The sequence below is a fragment of the Lissotriton helveticus genome, chromosome 5_1 (assembly GCF_964261635.1).
Source record: "Lissotriton helveticus chromosome 5_1, aLisHel1.1, whole genome shotgun sequence".
Classification (NCBI taxonomy): domain Eukaryota; kingdom Metazoa; phylum Chordata; class Amphibia; order Caudata; family Salamandridae; genus Lissotriton; species Lissotriton helveticus.
In genome coordinates this window covers 1,549,694,051-1,549,709,855 of record NC_136065.1, presented here as the reverse complement: position 1 = coordinate 1,549,709,855, position 15,805 = coordinate 1,549,694,051, and positions in this window count along the sequence as shown.

The window sequence follows — 15,805 nt, the reverse complement described above, 5'->3', positions numbered from 1 at the left end:
GGAAGAGTCCAGGGAGTCTGCAAGAGAAGAAGTCATGCCAAACTGCTCGATGAAAGTGACATACTGGCATGATCTGGGAGAGAAGCCACAGTCTTGATGCGAGTTGTGAATTTCCTCCCTCGGTGCTCAAATGGAGAGTGTAACAGAGGCTTCCAGTCTTCACAAAAGTACATCTGGATCACCACTGGTAGTTTGGCCTGATATCGACAGCAATGCTCAGAGAAAATGGTGCAGATGTTGTAACAATCAAGAAACCAACAGCATAGTTGCCAATATTCTGTGGCCAAAAGCAGGCAGGAGTTTTCAGGTTTCAGAAATAATTAGTACAACAATGACAGTCCAGGAAATTACATCACATGACTTTTGCACATGACATGCTACCTACCTAATTGTAAAAAACACATTGTAGCCCCTGGTGCTGATCAGTCAAATTATAGTTGAAAGCATCTAACATCCTTTCAAAGCCATAGCAATACAGGGAATAGTAAAGCACCTTCCGTCAGCAAGACTACTAAAGATTGTACATAATTTTGACCAGAAAGCAATAACCAGTGGTGCATGACCATGACAGGAAAGTAACAGGGATTAATCATTTTTGTGAAATACATGATATTTCTTTTTTGACATTGTAAAATACTAAAACAGGCTAATCCACTTTATGCAGGGCAAATATTCCAATGTCAAAAGCAGCGTTACAATGTTTATGCTTTGCAACTCTTAGAAGTAGAATGTTTATTTCTACTCTAGAAAGGTGCATTCATAGATTCCATCTCGGATTATGTGCTTCCCAGCAGAATCAATCAATCAATTAGCAAATTTGTAAAGCGCGCTACTCACCCGTAAGGGTCTCAAGGCGCTGAGGGGAAGGGGGGGTTGCTACTGCTCGAACAGCCAGGTCTTGAGTTGTTTTCTGAAGGAGAGATGGTTCTGGGTCAGCCGTAGGTGGGTGGGGTGGGAGTTCCATGTCTTCGCTGCCAGGTAGGAGAAGGATCTTCCTCCGATGGTGGATTTCTGAAAACGTGGGACGGAGGCGAGGGGGAGGCTGGCGGATCGGAGCTGGCGAGTGGGTGTGTAGAATGTGAGGCGGCTGTTGAGGTACTTCGGGCCCATGTCGTGGAGAGCCTTGTGTTCGTGGGTGAGGAGTCTGAACGTGATCCTCTTGTTGACGGGGAGCCAGTGAAGGTCTTTCAATTGGGCAGTGATGTGGCTGCGGCGAGGGATGTCCAGGATGAGTCGTGCTGATGGGTTCTGGATGCGCTGGAGTCTCTTCTGAAGTTTGGCTGTGGTTCCAGCGTAGAGGGTGTTCCCGTAGTCTAGGCGGCTGGTGACGAGGGCCTGGGTGACCGTCTTCCTGGTTTAGGTGGGGATCCATCGGAAGATCTTTCGGAGCATGCGCAGGGTGTTGAAGCAGGACGATGAGATGGTGTTGACTTGCTTGGTCATTGTGAGGGAGGAGTCCAGGATGAAGCCCAGGTTGCGTGCGTGGTCCGTTGGCTTGGGTGCGCTTCCCAGGGAAGGGGGCCACCAGGAGACGTCCCAGGCGGAGGGAGATGGTCCGAGGATGAGGACTTCCGTCTTGTCTGAGTTCAGTTTCAGACGGCTGATCTTCATCTATTCCGCGACGTCTTTCATTCCTTCCTGGAGGCTGGCTTTGGTGGTGGCGGGGTCGTTGGTGAGGGAGAGGATCAGCTGGGTGTCGTCGGCGTAGGAGATGATGTTAAGGTTGTGTTGGCGTGCAATGGCAGAAATAATTCATACCTACCTTCCAGTTCACCCCACAACTCCGTGTGACTTCAGTATTTTTCAAACTATTGGCACAGGTCTGTCAGAGCAATCACACCGGAAGCACGTTCCTTCCGAGCAGGGTTGGAATAGAGCTGTGAGCAGGGAGTATGGATCTTCTTTCAGGAGTAAACAAAAGCTCTCCAGCTGCTCTCCTGCAGCAGACAGACTCTAAGCCTACTTATCCTAAGGTATGTGACTCACCTTGTGGCGCCAGTACAGAGCCAGAAAGGCAGCATTTATGTCTTTCTGATAGCAGTTTGACATACATTTCTTTCTGGACAAAGCATTAGCTCTCAGGAAGCCCTGGCTTACTGGATTCAGTCTGTGACGGATTCAAGAGGGGGGAGGACTATTCATAAAGGAGGCCTGACTTAGACCAGACTGTGCAGTGGACCAACCATCCCTATGCAGCACAGTACCCAGTGTGAGTGGCAGGTGTCCAGTCGGACCCTCCTGGGGCTGAACAAACTGGTAGCATCATTCAGACTGGGTACTCAGGTGTCTGTCATCATCAGACTCTCTGAGGCCTTGCAGGAACAACTTTAGGTGGCGTTTCACATTTTGTACTCCATGCGGAAGAACTAAGCATTGTTCTCACCTCACTTTCTTGTAAAAAAATAGGATGATCCTATATAGTTCTCACTTAAGACAGTTCAGGCACTGTTGGTTGCAAGGCATTTTGCTAGCTTACAATGGTCTCAGTTCGTCAGCCACTCCTGCCTACCCTCCATTGTCCATGGGCACCCCCATTCCCACCTCATCACTCTCCAATGTGAGCTTGCTTCACCATCCTCTCTCACTGACCCTCCATTATCAGTGTGCTTCCCCATCCCTTCATGCCCACACTCTCTTGGTAGCTTATTTCCCAAACCCATCACGCCCTCCTTCCACACTTACTGTGCTCTCCATTCCCTCACCCACCTTCCATTGTCCATGTGCTCTACAGCCCTTCCCACCCACCCTCCAATGTCAGCTTGCTCCCCATCCCTTCCCGCCCATGCGCCTTAGACCATGTGGTTGCCATCCCTTCCGTCCACTCCACATTGTAAAAATGCTGCTCCAGCTCCTCCCACCTACCCTCCATTGTCATTTTGCTGCCTCAACCCCTGCTTCCCACCCTCTCAGCTTCCTTCCCCATCCCGTCACACACATTCTACATTGCCAGCTTGCTTCTCCATCTCCTCCCACACACCTTCCATTAGCAGCTTGCTTCTCCATCCTTTCCAGCCCACCATGTCATGAGCTTTCTTCCTCATTCCCTCGCCGACTCCATGTTGTCCTTGTGCTTCCTAGCCACTCCCACCTACCCTCCATTGTTTATGTGTTCCCCGTTTCCCTCCCACCCTTTTTCCTTTAGGTTTGTGTTAGAAATGTTGGCAGATGTGGGTACCTTTGTCCAAATAGGGACCCTTGCTTCTAGTCCGTGTAAGGGGGATACACACTTTAGATAACCCCTGCTCATCCCCTTGGTAGCCTGGTAGGAGCAGACAAACTTATCCCAAAGGCAATGTGTAAAGTATTTGTACTTAAAACACACAGTAATACAGTGATAACACCACAAAGAGACACCATACCAGTTTAGAAAAATAAAGTATCTTTATCTAAACTCAACAAGACCAAAACAACAAAAATCCAACATACATGTAATAAGAATATGACGTTAATAAGGTTTTCAAACAACTTGGCCCATAGAAAACTATAGATGTGTGATTTCTCTCAAAGCACCTGTAGTTGTGACAAAATTAACAAGGCCAAACAGCAGCAGAGATAGGAAGAGTTGAAAACCAAAGAGATGCTTCAGTTAATGAGACAAAGGGGAGGCAATGCAACAGTTCTACTGCACGCAGAAGTGATGTGTCAAATCCAGCCTGTAGGGGGAAGTGATGCATCGATTCTGAGACAGTTTTGGTCCGCGGGTGTTGTTTAGAGAAAACCTGACGCACAGGTACGATGTGTGGAAACCCGGGATGCGTTGGCGATCGATTTGGCGGGGATCGATTTGTCGGTATCGAGCGGCGCTGCATCTGTTTCTTCAGCTGCAATCCCTTGATGCATCGGTTCTTGCAGCGGCGACAGGTGCATGGAGATTCTTCTTGCACAGTTTTGCTGCTTCAGAAAAACAGCCGTAAGAAGAGCAATGTGTTGATTTTCTTGTAGTTGTGTTGCCAACAGCAGGGACAACCTCCAGAGGCCCAACACAGTCACAAGCAACTATTGGCAAGTCAGAGCTCCCAGCAAGAAAGTTCAGGGGAGCTGGGGGTGAAGTCTTTGTGTCCCTGAGACTTCAGAACAGGAGGCAAGCTCTACTCAAGCCCTTGGAGAGCTTCCTCAAGCAGCGGGACACAGCAAAGTCCTTGTCCTTTCCAGGACAAAAACAACTACTGCAGGCCAACCCCAGACAGCATACAGTAAAGAGGCAGTACTCCTTCAGTTTCTTCAGCTCTTCTCCTTGGTAAAGGTTCCTCTTGATTCCAGAAGTAATCTAAAGTTCTGGGGGTTTTAGTTCTAATACTTATACCCCAAAATGTCTTTGTTCTCTTTGAGTAAGGGTCTCTGAGCCCAGTCCAAACCAGTTTTGTCCTCACCTCTGCAGTATGATCACAGGGGGTGGAGACAGCATTGTGCAAGGGAGACAGGCCATATTTAGGTGCAAGGAAATCTCCTCCCATTACTCTAAATTCAGCCCTGGTCTATTCAGGTCAGTCCTTCAGGAAGGGCCAGGCACACCTCAACTCCCCAAGTGGCTGTCTACAGTGAATGCACATCCCCAGCCCGTCACTCCAAAACCAATCAGTCAATACACAAACAGGCAGAGGCACACAGAATGGTTAAACAATAAAATGCCTACTTTCTAAAAGTGGCAAACACACAATTTAAAAATCATCTTTACTAAAAGATGTGTTATTAAATTCTGAGTTCAGAGAGCCTAAATTTTATTTCTCTACCGTGTCCCAATGGGAAGGTATACTTGTAAGATGTTACAAAGCATCTCCCATTCTATCCTATGGGGCAAGATAGCCTTTCAATAGTGAAAAACGAAATTGGCAGTATTTCACTATCAGGACATGTCACACAACAAGTACGTGTCCTACCTTTCACATACACTGCACCCTGCCCAGGGGGTTCCCTTGGGCCTACCATAGGGGTGCCTGAGATGTAAGGAAAGGGAAGGTTAGGGCCTGGCAAGTGGGTGCACTTGCCAAGTCGACATGGCAGTTTACAAACTGTGCACAGACACTGCAGTGGCAGGTCTGAGATACCTTTTCAGGGCTACTCATGTAGGTGGTACAATCAGTGCTGCCGGCTAACTAAGAGCATTTGATTTTCAGGCCCTGGCAAACTTCAGTGCACTTTACTAACAACTTACCAGTAAATCAAATATGCCAATCAGGGACAACCAATTGTAACATTATTTACACAGGGAGCACTTGCACTTTGACACTGATAAGCAGCAACGAAAGTGCCCAAAGCATCTTAGACAGCAAAAATGAAATCCAGCACTGCATCAAAAATACAGGTGGTAGAGACTAAGTCAGGGGAAACCACGCCAAAGATGCCAAGCTAACAGTTTGCTTGCCCAGCCCCTCTCACCAAGTCCACATTGTTTGTGTGTTTCCTTGTCCCCTCCCACGTGCACTATCAGCTTGCTTCCCTAGCCCCTATCCCAACCTCCGTTGCCAGCTTGCTGCTCAGACGCTCTCACTCGCCCTTTGTTGTCAGCTTACAACCCTAGCCCCTTCATTGTCAGCTTGCTTTGCCATACTTTCCCGCCCATCCTCCATAATCCATGCGCTCCTCCTGCTACTCCCTCCCATCCACTATTGTAAGAATGCTACTCCAGCTCCCCCTACCCACCCTCTCTTGTCAGCTTCCTTCTGATCCTCACTGGCCAACTGTCCATTGTTAGCTTGCTTGCAAGTCTGCTTTCACCCATCCCGCATTGTCCCAGGGCCTCCTCAGCCCTTTCCACTTACCCTCTGTTGTCAGCCTGCTTCTCTATCCCCTCTCACCCACCCTCTATTGTCTGTGTCCTTCCCCATCTCTTCCTGCCCCTCATTGTCCGTGTGCTTCCCCAACATCTCCCAGCCGCCGCCTGTAGTCAGCTTGTTTCCTCAGCCCCTCCCGCCCATCCTTGATTGCCCTTGTGCTCCCCCAATCCCCATTAGCCAACCGTCCATTGTTCATGTGCATCTCCAGCCTCTCCCATCCACTCTCTGTCTCGTCAAATTGCACTCCATCCCCTCCCGCTCACCCTCCATTCTAGGTTTGCCTCCCCAGCCCCTTCTGCCCACCTTTATTGCTTATGTGCTTCTCCATCCCCTCCAGCCCGCTTTCTGTTGCCAGCTTGCTTCTCCTTACCCTACCGACCATCCTACATTGTCCACTTGCTCCCCATCCTCTCCTGACCACACCTCATTGCCTGTGTGCTCCTATAGCCCCTCCCACCCAACCTCCATTGTTCATCTGGTCCCGGGCCCCTCCCACCACCCTCAATTGTCAGGGGAAATTGTCATTTTTAAGATGAATAGGTTCATTGTTCATTTATTGTTTTGCTAAGTATTATTTAATTGTTTCTGCTTTTTCATCAAATAATTCCACAAATTGGTTGTACCTGGTCAAAGACCAGCCTCCCCAGTCGGATGTCCAGGTGCTTCCTTTAATTAATCCTTTGAAAGACTGCTTTGATGGAGTTGGCTGCTCTTAAAATCTTATTTGCTTAATAGTTGGCCTTCGAATCTGTGATGGCCTTATTGTATTTCTTTTTACGGGAGAGCTGAAGGCATTTTGTTTTGTCCGAATAATCGTGTAGCCGCGCCAGTACAAGCTGGCAAAACTCATCTCTCATGTTCTTTAGCTCCTCGGAGAACCAATTCATATCTTTGTGGCTTCCTTGCTCACATATGAGCTTACCAGGGAACCAATCTATCATGGAATCTCTGATAGCGTCATTACAATGATGTACTAAAACATCAGGATGTCCATACTTTGTAGTAGACAAACAGACGCTATTTGATGGTCCAATTGGGCACAGATCTAGGACGGCTGACTTAGTTCTGTCAAGATAGAAAACTCAATTCAAGGGAATAATAGAATCACTGGTCCACGTCCTTCAACAGGAGGCTAACTAGTCTAGCTCTGGCCTCTCTGTCACTACAAACAATGTCTAGCATCTGTGAGTTGGATAGATAGGCGGGATCTTAAAAACAAAAACCAGTAGGAAGACACTAAACTTCTATTGATCCACGGGGCACCATGAGCCCCCCTCCCATCCCCCCACTTTACCAACTACAGTGGGGTTCTTCATGGGTCTCTTATCTGCAACTTGGAGGATAAAAGCTCAGAAAGAAAGAAAGATGGGTTCATAGAGAAAAGAAGGAAGGACGAGTGGATGTATGAGTGGGTGAAAGGATGAATGAGTGGGTGGGTGAAAGGATGGGTGGATGAAAGGATGGATGGGTGGATGAAAGGATGGATGGGTGGATGAAAGGATGAATGGGTAGATGAAAGGATGAATGGGTAGATGAAAGGATGGGTGGGCTAAAGGATGGATAGATGTAGTGGGTGAAAGGGGGGTGAAAAGATGGTTGGTGGGTGGGCAAAGGATGGATACATGGGTGAAGGATGGTTGGATGAGTGGGTAAAAGGGTGGGTGAGATGATGGGTGGTTAAAAGGATTAATGGGTGAGTGGATGGGAAGAAGGGTGGATGAAAGCATGGCCGAAGAAATAGAAATCTGAGATGATGAATGGATGGGTGGGTGCAGAATGGCAGAATAAATTATACTCCTACTGGATGGATGGGTGAATGGATGGATGGGTGGGTGAATAGATGGATAATGAAGAGGTGAATGGGTGGGTGAAACGATGGCAGAGTAAACAGAAAACTCAGATTTGAGAAATATCTAGTTTTCTCCTTATTACTTCCTCTTTCGATGTGTGCTGTATTCTTCAGCATACATCGAAAGAGGAATATGCCCCTCATCATTATTTTTGTGCAGGGGGGTGTCCCATTCTGCACAAAAAAAATCTGCTTATAACTCTTGACAACCTTGCATGGTGGAAGGGTGCCTGTGTTGGTGCTAGGCAGCCCATTGTACAGCACCATTGGGTAAAGGACAGGAATGCTCCATATTGCAACGAATAAGGCACATTCCTGCCCTTTCACTGTAACACAGCATAACACAGCAAGGTGACTTGCAGCGCTGCGTTGTGTTACAATCCCATACATATGGCTCTCAGTTGCTATGTATGAACGCTCGCTTCAGTGCAGCTCCACCCTACCTGTTCCGCACACTGGCACTTCTGATAGTCCTCCTCTACCATCAATAAAGAAGGTAAAGTGAAAGAACAGAGCTACCCTTTGTTCCTGAGCAGGACCAGGAGAGCACAGCCATCGAATATACAAGAAAAGAAATTTGGGACTGACCAAGAATTGGCATCGGGGCATAACTTTTCAGGTGCCATTAACAGCTGGTCTACTTATGAGCAAAGATTGGAACCCTATGGTGGAAGCACCATAGGACATCTTGGGAATGTTCCACTTGTTTAAAGTCATCACAAGAATTCTTCCCAAGAGCTGGCTAGCTCACAACCACCAGGGGAGACTGCAGAAGTTGAATGAGGTGAAGACATATTTCTTCCTTGTGTTCAAGTTAAATAAACAAAGGTTACTCTGAGATGGGGAGTTAATAATCTTCTCAATCAAACTGGGTTCCACAGACAAGGAGACTTTGTTCAATGATCTCAAGGGGGGGAAGGGTTGCAATAGCAACTCGATCCTAAGCCACAAAAATCGTAGAAATGATCACTTGAGAGAAAACAAAGTCTGCCTCAGAATGGAGGCTGTTAGACTGCCACACAAATTGAATGGGTTTTGGGACAAATATTATATACGCACGCATCTTTTCTCAGGGCACGCTGTGTGTGCGAGACTGAATATAAGATGTGCGCCCCCACTTGAATGGGAGAGCTGGATCAGAACACTACAGCGTCATATTTGGGTATGTGTCGGAGTCTGTACCTTGGGCCAAGTTTTCTCGCAGTAACAATGAAATCCGCCCCTAGAATCGATTTCTCCTGTGAGCCTAACAAGTAACCGACATACGATGACCTCGCTGAATGAGCTGAATTATGTATTAACCGTACAATTGCTTAAAATCTTTACAGTAAAACACATTATATAAATAAATAAAAAATAAAGTGCACCATGCCTGCATGGGCACAGTTTTTAGCAGTAGGCTCCGGAAAGAGACATTTCAATAAGTTAAGATTATAAAGACACTCTTGCACAGACTAATGATTACTTTGTCCTGTAAAAATCCCTATGTACATAGAATTCATCAGTCATTGCTACCAGTTCTAATTGAGCCCCTACGAGGACCCGCTCTTTCTTATAGGCTGTTTGACCACACAGTGGGCCCCTAGGTTGTATAAGTTCCAACAGGGCTGGAGCGCCAGCTGATTTAATTACTGGGAAATGGGAGCCCCGGGGTATGCAACCGGTTGCTGGGGGTCGAGTGCTATTCTTATTTGGTGAATTAACTTGCAGACTCTAGCAAGAAGGTAAGTAGTTGTTACCGAAAAGCACCAGTCCGAGGCTTTCCTGCACGTTCTCAGGCCCTTGTCCTTTAGTGCTGGGCGCAACAGATGATGACGGTCCGCGTCTAGTTTTGGGCAACAGCATGGAAGGTGTAGCCAGGATTCCCTGTGGCAATTGCATAACTGACAAGAGACGTCATTGTCTTTTCGTGCCCATTTCGGGTTGAAATCCAGGATCCTAAGGGTGGTGAGAAGGAAAAACAGTATTTTCCTTCTAGCTTGGGCTGAGAGAGGATCACGCATGTAAGGCTGAGCTTTCCTAGGGGTTTATGAGTTGTTAAGCAGCAAAGTGAGAGAATTGTAAGGGAGTGAGGATTGATCCAGTTCGAAGTAGAGAGTCTGAAAGTGGCACTTCACGGCTTTAGCTCAAGTGGTATAGGGGATTTTATGGAGGGGCATTTTCCCTGCCTCTAATTTCAAGAGATGTATCGCTTGGTCCAGCTTCACGTGCCACAGGGAACCCTCTGTACTAAACATCAGCTTTAAAGTGTGATTAAGATTCTTTCCTGGCGCTTTCAATGCTTCAATGTAATATTTTATTAGGTCCCAAGTCCAGTCTGTTTAGGCCTATCTCCAACCTTAGCCTGGTGTTTCGAGCATGTCTAGGCGCCTGCAGCGCTGTTTTGTATGCTTTTACCTGAGCTGCGTTGATAACATTTGTTAAGGCGCCTGGAAAGGCTAAGTGACCGTAAGTAATAGCGGGCATTAGTTTGGCCCTGAGTATAGTCAACATGGGTTCTATGGATTGGCTAGCTAGACAATAGCGTAGTCGTCTAAGAGCCAGAATTATGTTGATTCGCAGCCTTAGCTCCCTTATATGTTTGGATGCTGTGGCCCGCTCTGTTAGCCAAACCCCCAAATAATTATAGGCCGTAGTTATTCTGATCCGATGCTCGCCAAGGGACATGTTGCTTGCTTTTTATGGGGGTATTTACCACAGATGATTATTTTTGTTTTGTTTTCATGGATTTGCAGACTATTTTCCTGGTTTTAGGCTGCCAGACTTTTTTAATGCTCTTTGGAGCCCCACCCTGGTGGGATCCATGACCACTGTGTCATCCGCATATTGGAGAGTGCCCAGGGTCGTCTGGCCCAATCTTGGCGGTACTAAGCAAGCATCTTTCAGAGCGGGCCCCAGGTATGCCATGTATAGATTGAATAGGAGAGGGGCCAGAACACATCCCTGCTTTAGCCCAGTGTTGGTGTAGATCCTTGAGGTTACCGATGTTGGGGTTAGTTCGACCCAAACCCATGTCCCCTCATAAACGGCTTTTATAGCCTTAAAAAGGGGGTACTGGATCCCCCAGGCTTCGAGCTTTGCCCTAATCGACAGCGATTAACTTTGTCGAAAGCTGCGGAACAGTCTATAAAGCAGCAAAACAGGCACAGCTTGTTGCTCGTTGCCGCTTGCTTCAATAGGTATGATAGCGCCAAGATGTTGCCCAATGTGGAGCTATTTGCCCTGAAGCCAGTTTGATAGGGCGGGAGGATGCAGTTCTTGTCCACCCAGCCTTCTAGATCGTTAATAGTAAGAAGGCGTAGATCTTTGCTTTAATGTCAAGCAGGGCTATAAGCCTGTAATTGGAATGGTTCGAGTGGTCACCCTTCTTGAATATTGGACACAGAATAGAGCCTTTCCAAGATTGTGGAACCGTTCCAATGTGATATGATGAGTGATTGAATAGTGGAGTGAGGGTGGATGCAAAGAAGGCTGGAGCTGATTTAAAGACTTGGGCTGGAATGCCATTTGGTCTGGGGGCCCGTTGGTTCAGGTAGCATTGCGATCTCACCCACTGTACATACATCGAACTGACTGGGTGCTATGGGTTCTCCCTGCGCCTTTTGTGACTTGTTGACTATGGGCCCAATTCTGCACTGGAAGGACCCTTCTTGGTCAGTGCGCCTGTATACAGCACCTTCACGTACTGTTCCCACACATCGCCCGCAATATTGTTCTTTTTGGGCGGGCTGCGAGAGCTTAGGCTGTTGATAAACCTCCATAGCTTACCGTTGTCTTTAACTTTGATTAGTGAAAATACTTTGAGCCACTTCCTTTCCGTGTGGGATCTCTTCAGCTCCCACACTTTCTTTTTATACGAGGTTCACAGGGCCTAGATTGAAGTTGACTGTGACAGCGGGGCTCCGTTCCTTTTTGCCTTCATAGCCTTTCTGAGCTCACGTTTACATTGTTTCAAGCATTGTGGGCTCTATATTCCAGCACCAATCGAATAGAGTTTTGGTTCCTGTTTGGTCCATTGGCATTTCCCAGGTAGCGCTCGCTGTAGGTCCATTGTCAGCATTTCCCAGAGATCAATGATGTTCTTAGTTTGCTGTGTCTGGAACGCCACTTACCTTCCGGCTACATACTCCATGAGGTTGGTGATTAGGTTAGTGGTCCATTTTAATCTTTTAAGTACCAGATGTCGTTCTTCGCCTAGGGATGCACCAATTGATTCCAGGACATCTGTTGATTCTGGGCCAGATTGAAAAGGCACGAAGTGGCCTATGGTCGCTTTTGTCTCAGTCATCCACTGCAAAGTCGCTTAATTTGAGTGCCTCCTCTTTTTTGGTTAAAATCTACCGCCTGATTCATCAAGCTAAATTGCACTCGCAAAGGGCAAGATTCTCAGAATCTTGCCTTTTGCGAGTGCAATTTTTGCATTTGGGATTCATCATCCCAAATGCAAAATTCGCTATTTAAGAATTCGCACATTTGCGAAGAATTGAATTTAAGGAATCTCTATTTGAGATTCCTTAAATGCAATTCATGAAGCATTTTAAAATTGCGAGAATTGCATTTTTGGGCCGCTATTTACCGAGAGGTCAGACCTCTCGGTAAATAGCAAAAACTTAGAAAAATGCATTTAAATGCATTTTCCTAAGTTGCATGTTAAACACACACATGTCCTTTGGACATGTGTGTGCGCAACACCTGTTTCAATTTGCATTTAAGGGGTGCTACAGGGTGTCCTTTGGACACCCCTGGCACCCTTTAAATCGCTATCTTATTTGCGATTAGCTAATTGCTAATCGCAAATAAGGAATACTCCCCATTCATTCCTATGGGCCTTTTGGCCCGTAGGAATGCATGGGGAGTTATTCCTTATTAGCGATTAGCAATTAGCTAATTGCAAATAAGGAATGTGTAGGAATCGCAATATTTATTGCAATGCCTACATGAATCCCGTTTTGCAAGTCCTTAATAGCGATTCGTTATGAATCGCTATTAGGGGCTCGCAAAACGGGAGATTGATGAATCAGGCTGATAATCTATGGTAGATGTGTGCCTGAAAGTCAGCAGTGGGATCCATGCAGTACAGCAGTTTTTTGTTTTTGATTTCGTGGGCGGATAGAGGCCTGAAGTTTTTGAGAGGGGAGAGCAGCAAGCCCGCCTTCTTCCCAGGGCTGGGTAATACTTGCCTTGCACTAAACCCCTCGTATTGAAATCTCCTGCAATTATCACTATGCGTTTCTCAAATCTTATGAGTATATCTTCCAAGAAGTTAATGAAGATTTCCAAAACCTGTAATGTTTGAAGTTTTGTTCGGTTATTGTAACAAATAATAAATAGTAGAGACTGGGTCTGAGGTCCCTTTCTTAGCCCTTCTATAGTAATAGCTTGGAGATCTGGTGTTTCTACTTTTATAAATGTCGTTTTGAGTTTGGGTGCATGATTTAGGAATATGGAAAGGCCACCAGACGGATGACCAAAGATGTTGTTTTTAGTGACAGGTTTATAATGTTTGCAGAAGGCACTTATTGGGGTATTTGACATGGCCCAGATCTCCTGGAAACACAAAATGTACCCCTTTGAGAGATATTCATGTCTAACCTTATCATTGAGGTTTATATTTAGCCCTGCGATGTTCCATGAAATGAGGGTTAGTTTGCCTTGTTCTCCAATATGTGGAGTTGGACATCCTCTGCTGTTGTTCTCGTTTCTTTGGTTAGGGACACTGTTGCCGAGACTCCACCTTGTGGGCCTACTCTTGCTGAAGCGGCTGCACTCTGCGCTGCATATCCCTGTGTGTGATGTGAATTTTTATCGGGGTTCTTGGTCGACCAACTTTCTCTCTCTCACCTAAATATTTGTTAGTGGTGCATTTGAGTATTGATGCAGGTTCCCCCTGAGCATGTTTCGGTATTAGAATGTGAGGGTATTTTGGCATGCAAGGTGCAGTGACTTCGATTCCCCATTCTGCAAGATGAGGGGCTTCACCTAGGACGGCCAGTTGGACTTGCTGTTGAGTGAACCTGACTATAGTGGAGTCCCCATGTGTATCCCTCTCCAGGGTTCTGAACTTTATCCACTCTATGTTGTATGAGGTGATCATTGCCAAAGAGTCAAGACGACCCATGAGCCATAGGAAGTTAGACCTATTCAAAATATCGTAGGAGCCTTTTTGCATTATATCTAAGAGTGAGAAGCACCTCATAGATTGCTTGATCGTTGTTAGTGTTGAGGATGCACAAGTTCGAGGCAGCCTTCCACGGAGCAGGCCTCAAAAGGATCAGATTTAGTTGATTATTGTGGGTATCACTTGCCAAGAATCTATCAGCTGTCCAATTAGGCTGACTCGCCTGTATTTGGTCGATGTGCTGCACAGTCTGATTGATTGTGGAACGTTGCATCGCGCTGTGTTGAGGCCTGGGCCCGGGAAGGTGATAGCCCTGGTTTGGGTGCCAGAAGTCTCCTGAGGTGTACGCTGCCGAGCGGCCTCCACTCGAGTCTTCAATGTAATTTGCCCTGCTAGCTGTGGGCCCTCCTCTGAAGGGAGTTCTGTCTGCTTTGATCTTCGTCTGTCCTGTTGTGTACCTCGCTTATTGTTTTAAGTTTACTTGACTTTGAGGTTAAAAATTGGAAAGAGTGGTTTTGATTTGTTGGTAGTCTCTTTGTCGCCGTGGTTCGATGTTGTAACTAACAGTGATCTTCTTTGTGTTATTTATGTTTTTTTCTGTTGTTTCTTCAGTTTCTTCTTGGCCCTTCTTGACAGTTGGGCTTCTGCCCCTTACACAGCACCTTCCGCCTTTGCCATCTGGGCTGCTTCTTCTTAGGATTCTTTGATTGTTGTATCACATAAGCAGGCCTCATAGCCCTCGTTCCCCAGGTCTTCAAATTGTTCTTATTACTCTGTAGCTTGGCCCTGCCTGAGGATCCTTAATTACTTTTATGTCTTTAAGGAGATGAAGTATTGAGGAGTCTGGTTTCACGATCTCCCTCCCGATGATGTTGGGGGGCTTTGTTCTAAAATGGGCATTTCCCTATGTGCCCTGGCTAAAGCCAAGATGTCCTTTAGAACTGCAGGTAGGCCTGCCCACTTGTCAATAATGTCGGCACAGGAATTGGTGCGAGCTGAGTTGGCTTTCAGGGTGTCAAGAGAAACCTCTATTTTTCCCAGCTTATCGTTTTGGCGCACCAAGTGCTGAGCAATTGATTGAAGTAAGTCAATTAGTACTTCCATTTTGGTAGACTGCCATAACAGGGCCCTGGTGATTGTGTCCTGGGTTTCCCTCAGAGCTGACAAATTTAAGTCTTCGTAGGTTGATACTTCCATTGCATATTACTGGGCTTCTTGTCCTATCGGGCTTCTGCTGTCTGTTTGATGCGTTTTCCCTTACAAGTTCTTTCCCATGTTTATAGGAGTGGCGTTCAGCGTTCTTTCAATGGTCATCTCTAATTTTTGCAAAAAGGAGGATGTTGCATCATCTGTTACTGGGTAGTTGGCCTGACAGTCATTCCAGGCTGACGCTGGTAAGACAGATCTGATCTCTTTGTTTGTCACGGTATTAGCCACAAACCCTGCCTTAGTCTCTTTGGACTTGTCCTCCTCCTCTGAATGCGACTGGTGGATTTCTTCTGTGATCCATATTGGGCTTTTGGCCTTGGCTTTGAGCATTAAGGTATTCACAGGGCTTCCTGTTATCTGGATGGCGGCGAGCTATCTGGTGTGAGTGCCGCTCCACGCCTTGTTGTCCCCGGGGGACCCGACGAAGTAAGGGGGGTGGTCGGTTTTCCCCCCTAGCAAGGGGCTAGCCGGTGTGTCTGTTAAGTCTATTGGACCACCGGAGACCTGGAAGAAGTGAAGGATGAGCCCTTGGTGGGAGATATCGCAGTTGTTTTGTGCTTATGATTGTAGGGTTGCTGTAATTCTTGTTATCCTCCTTGGGCAAGTCCTGCATGTTCTGCCGAGTCCGATTCCTTATCCTGTGGCAGTTTCTTTTTGAGAGACATACTCATTTCAAGTGCCCCTTCTTAATTTTGTTCTTGTACTCTGGTATCTAGTAATATTACAGGGGATCAGAGCGGGACACAGCTCCTGACTGCTGCTGGATTATACCCTGGGCCCGTGATTAAGGGCTTCTTGGATTACCTGGAGTTTGCTGTAAAGTATCCCCCATCATCCACGTCAACTGGGTTGCCA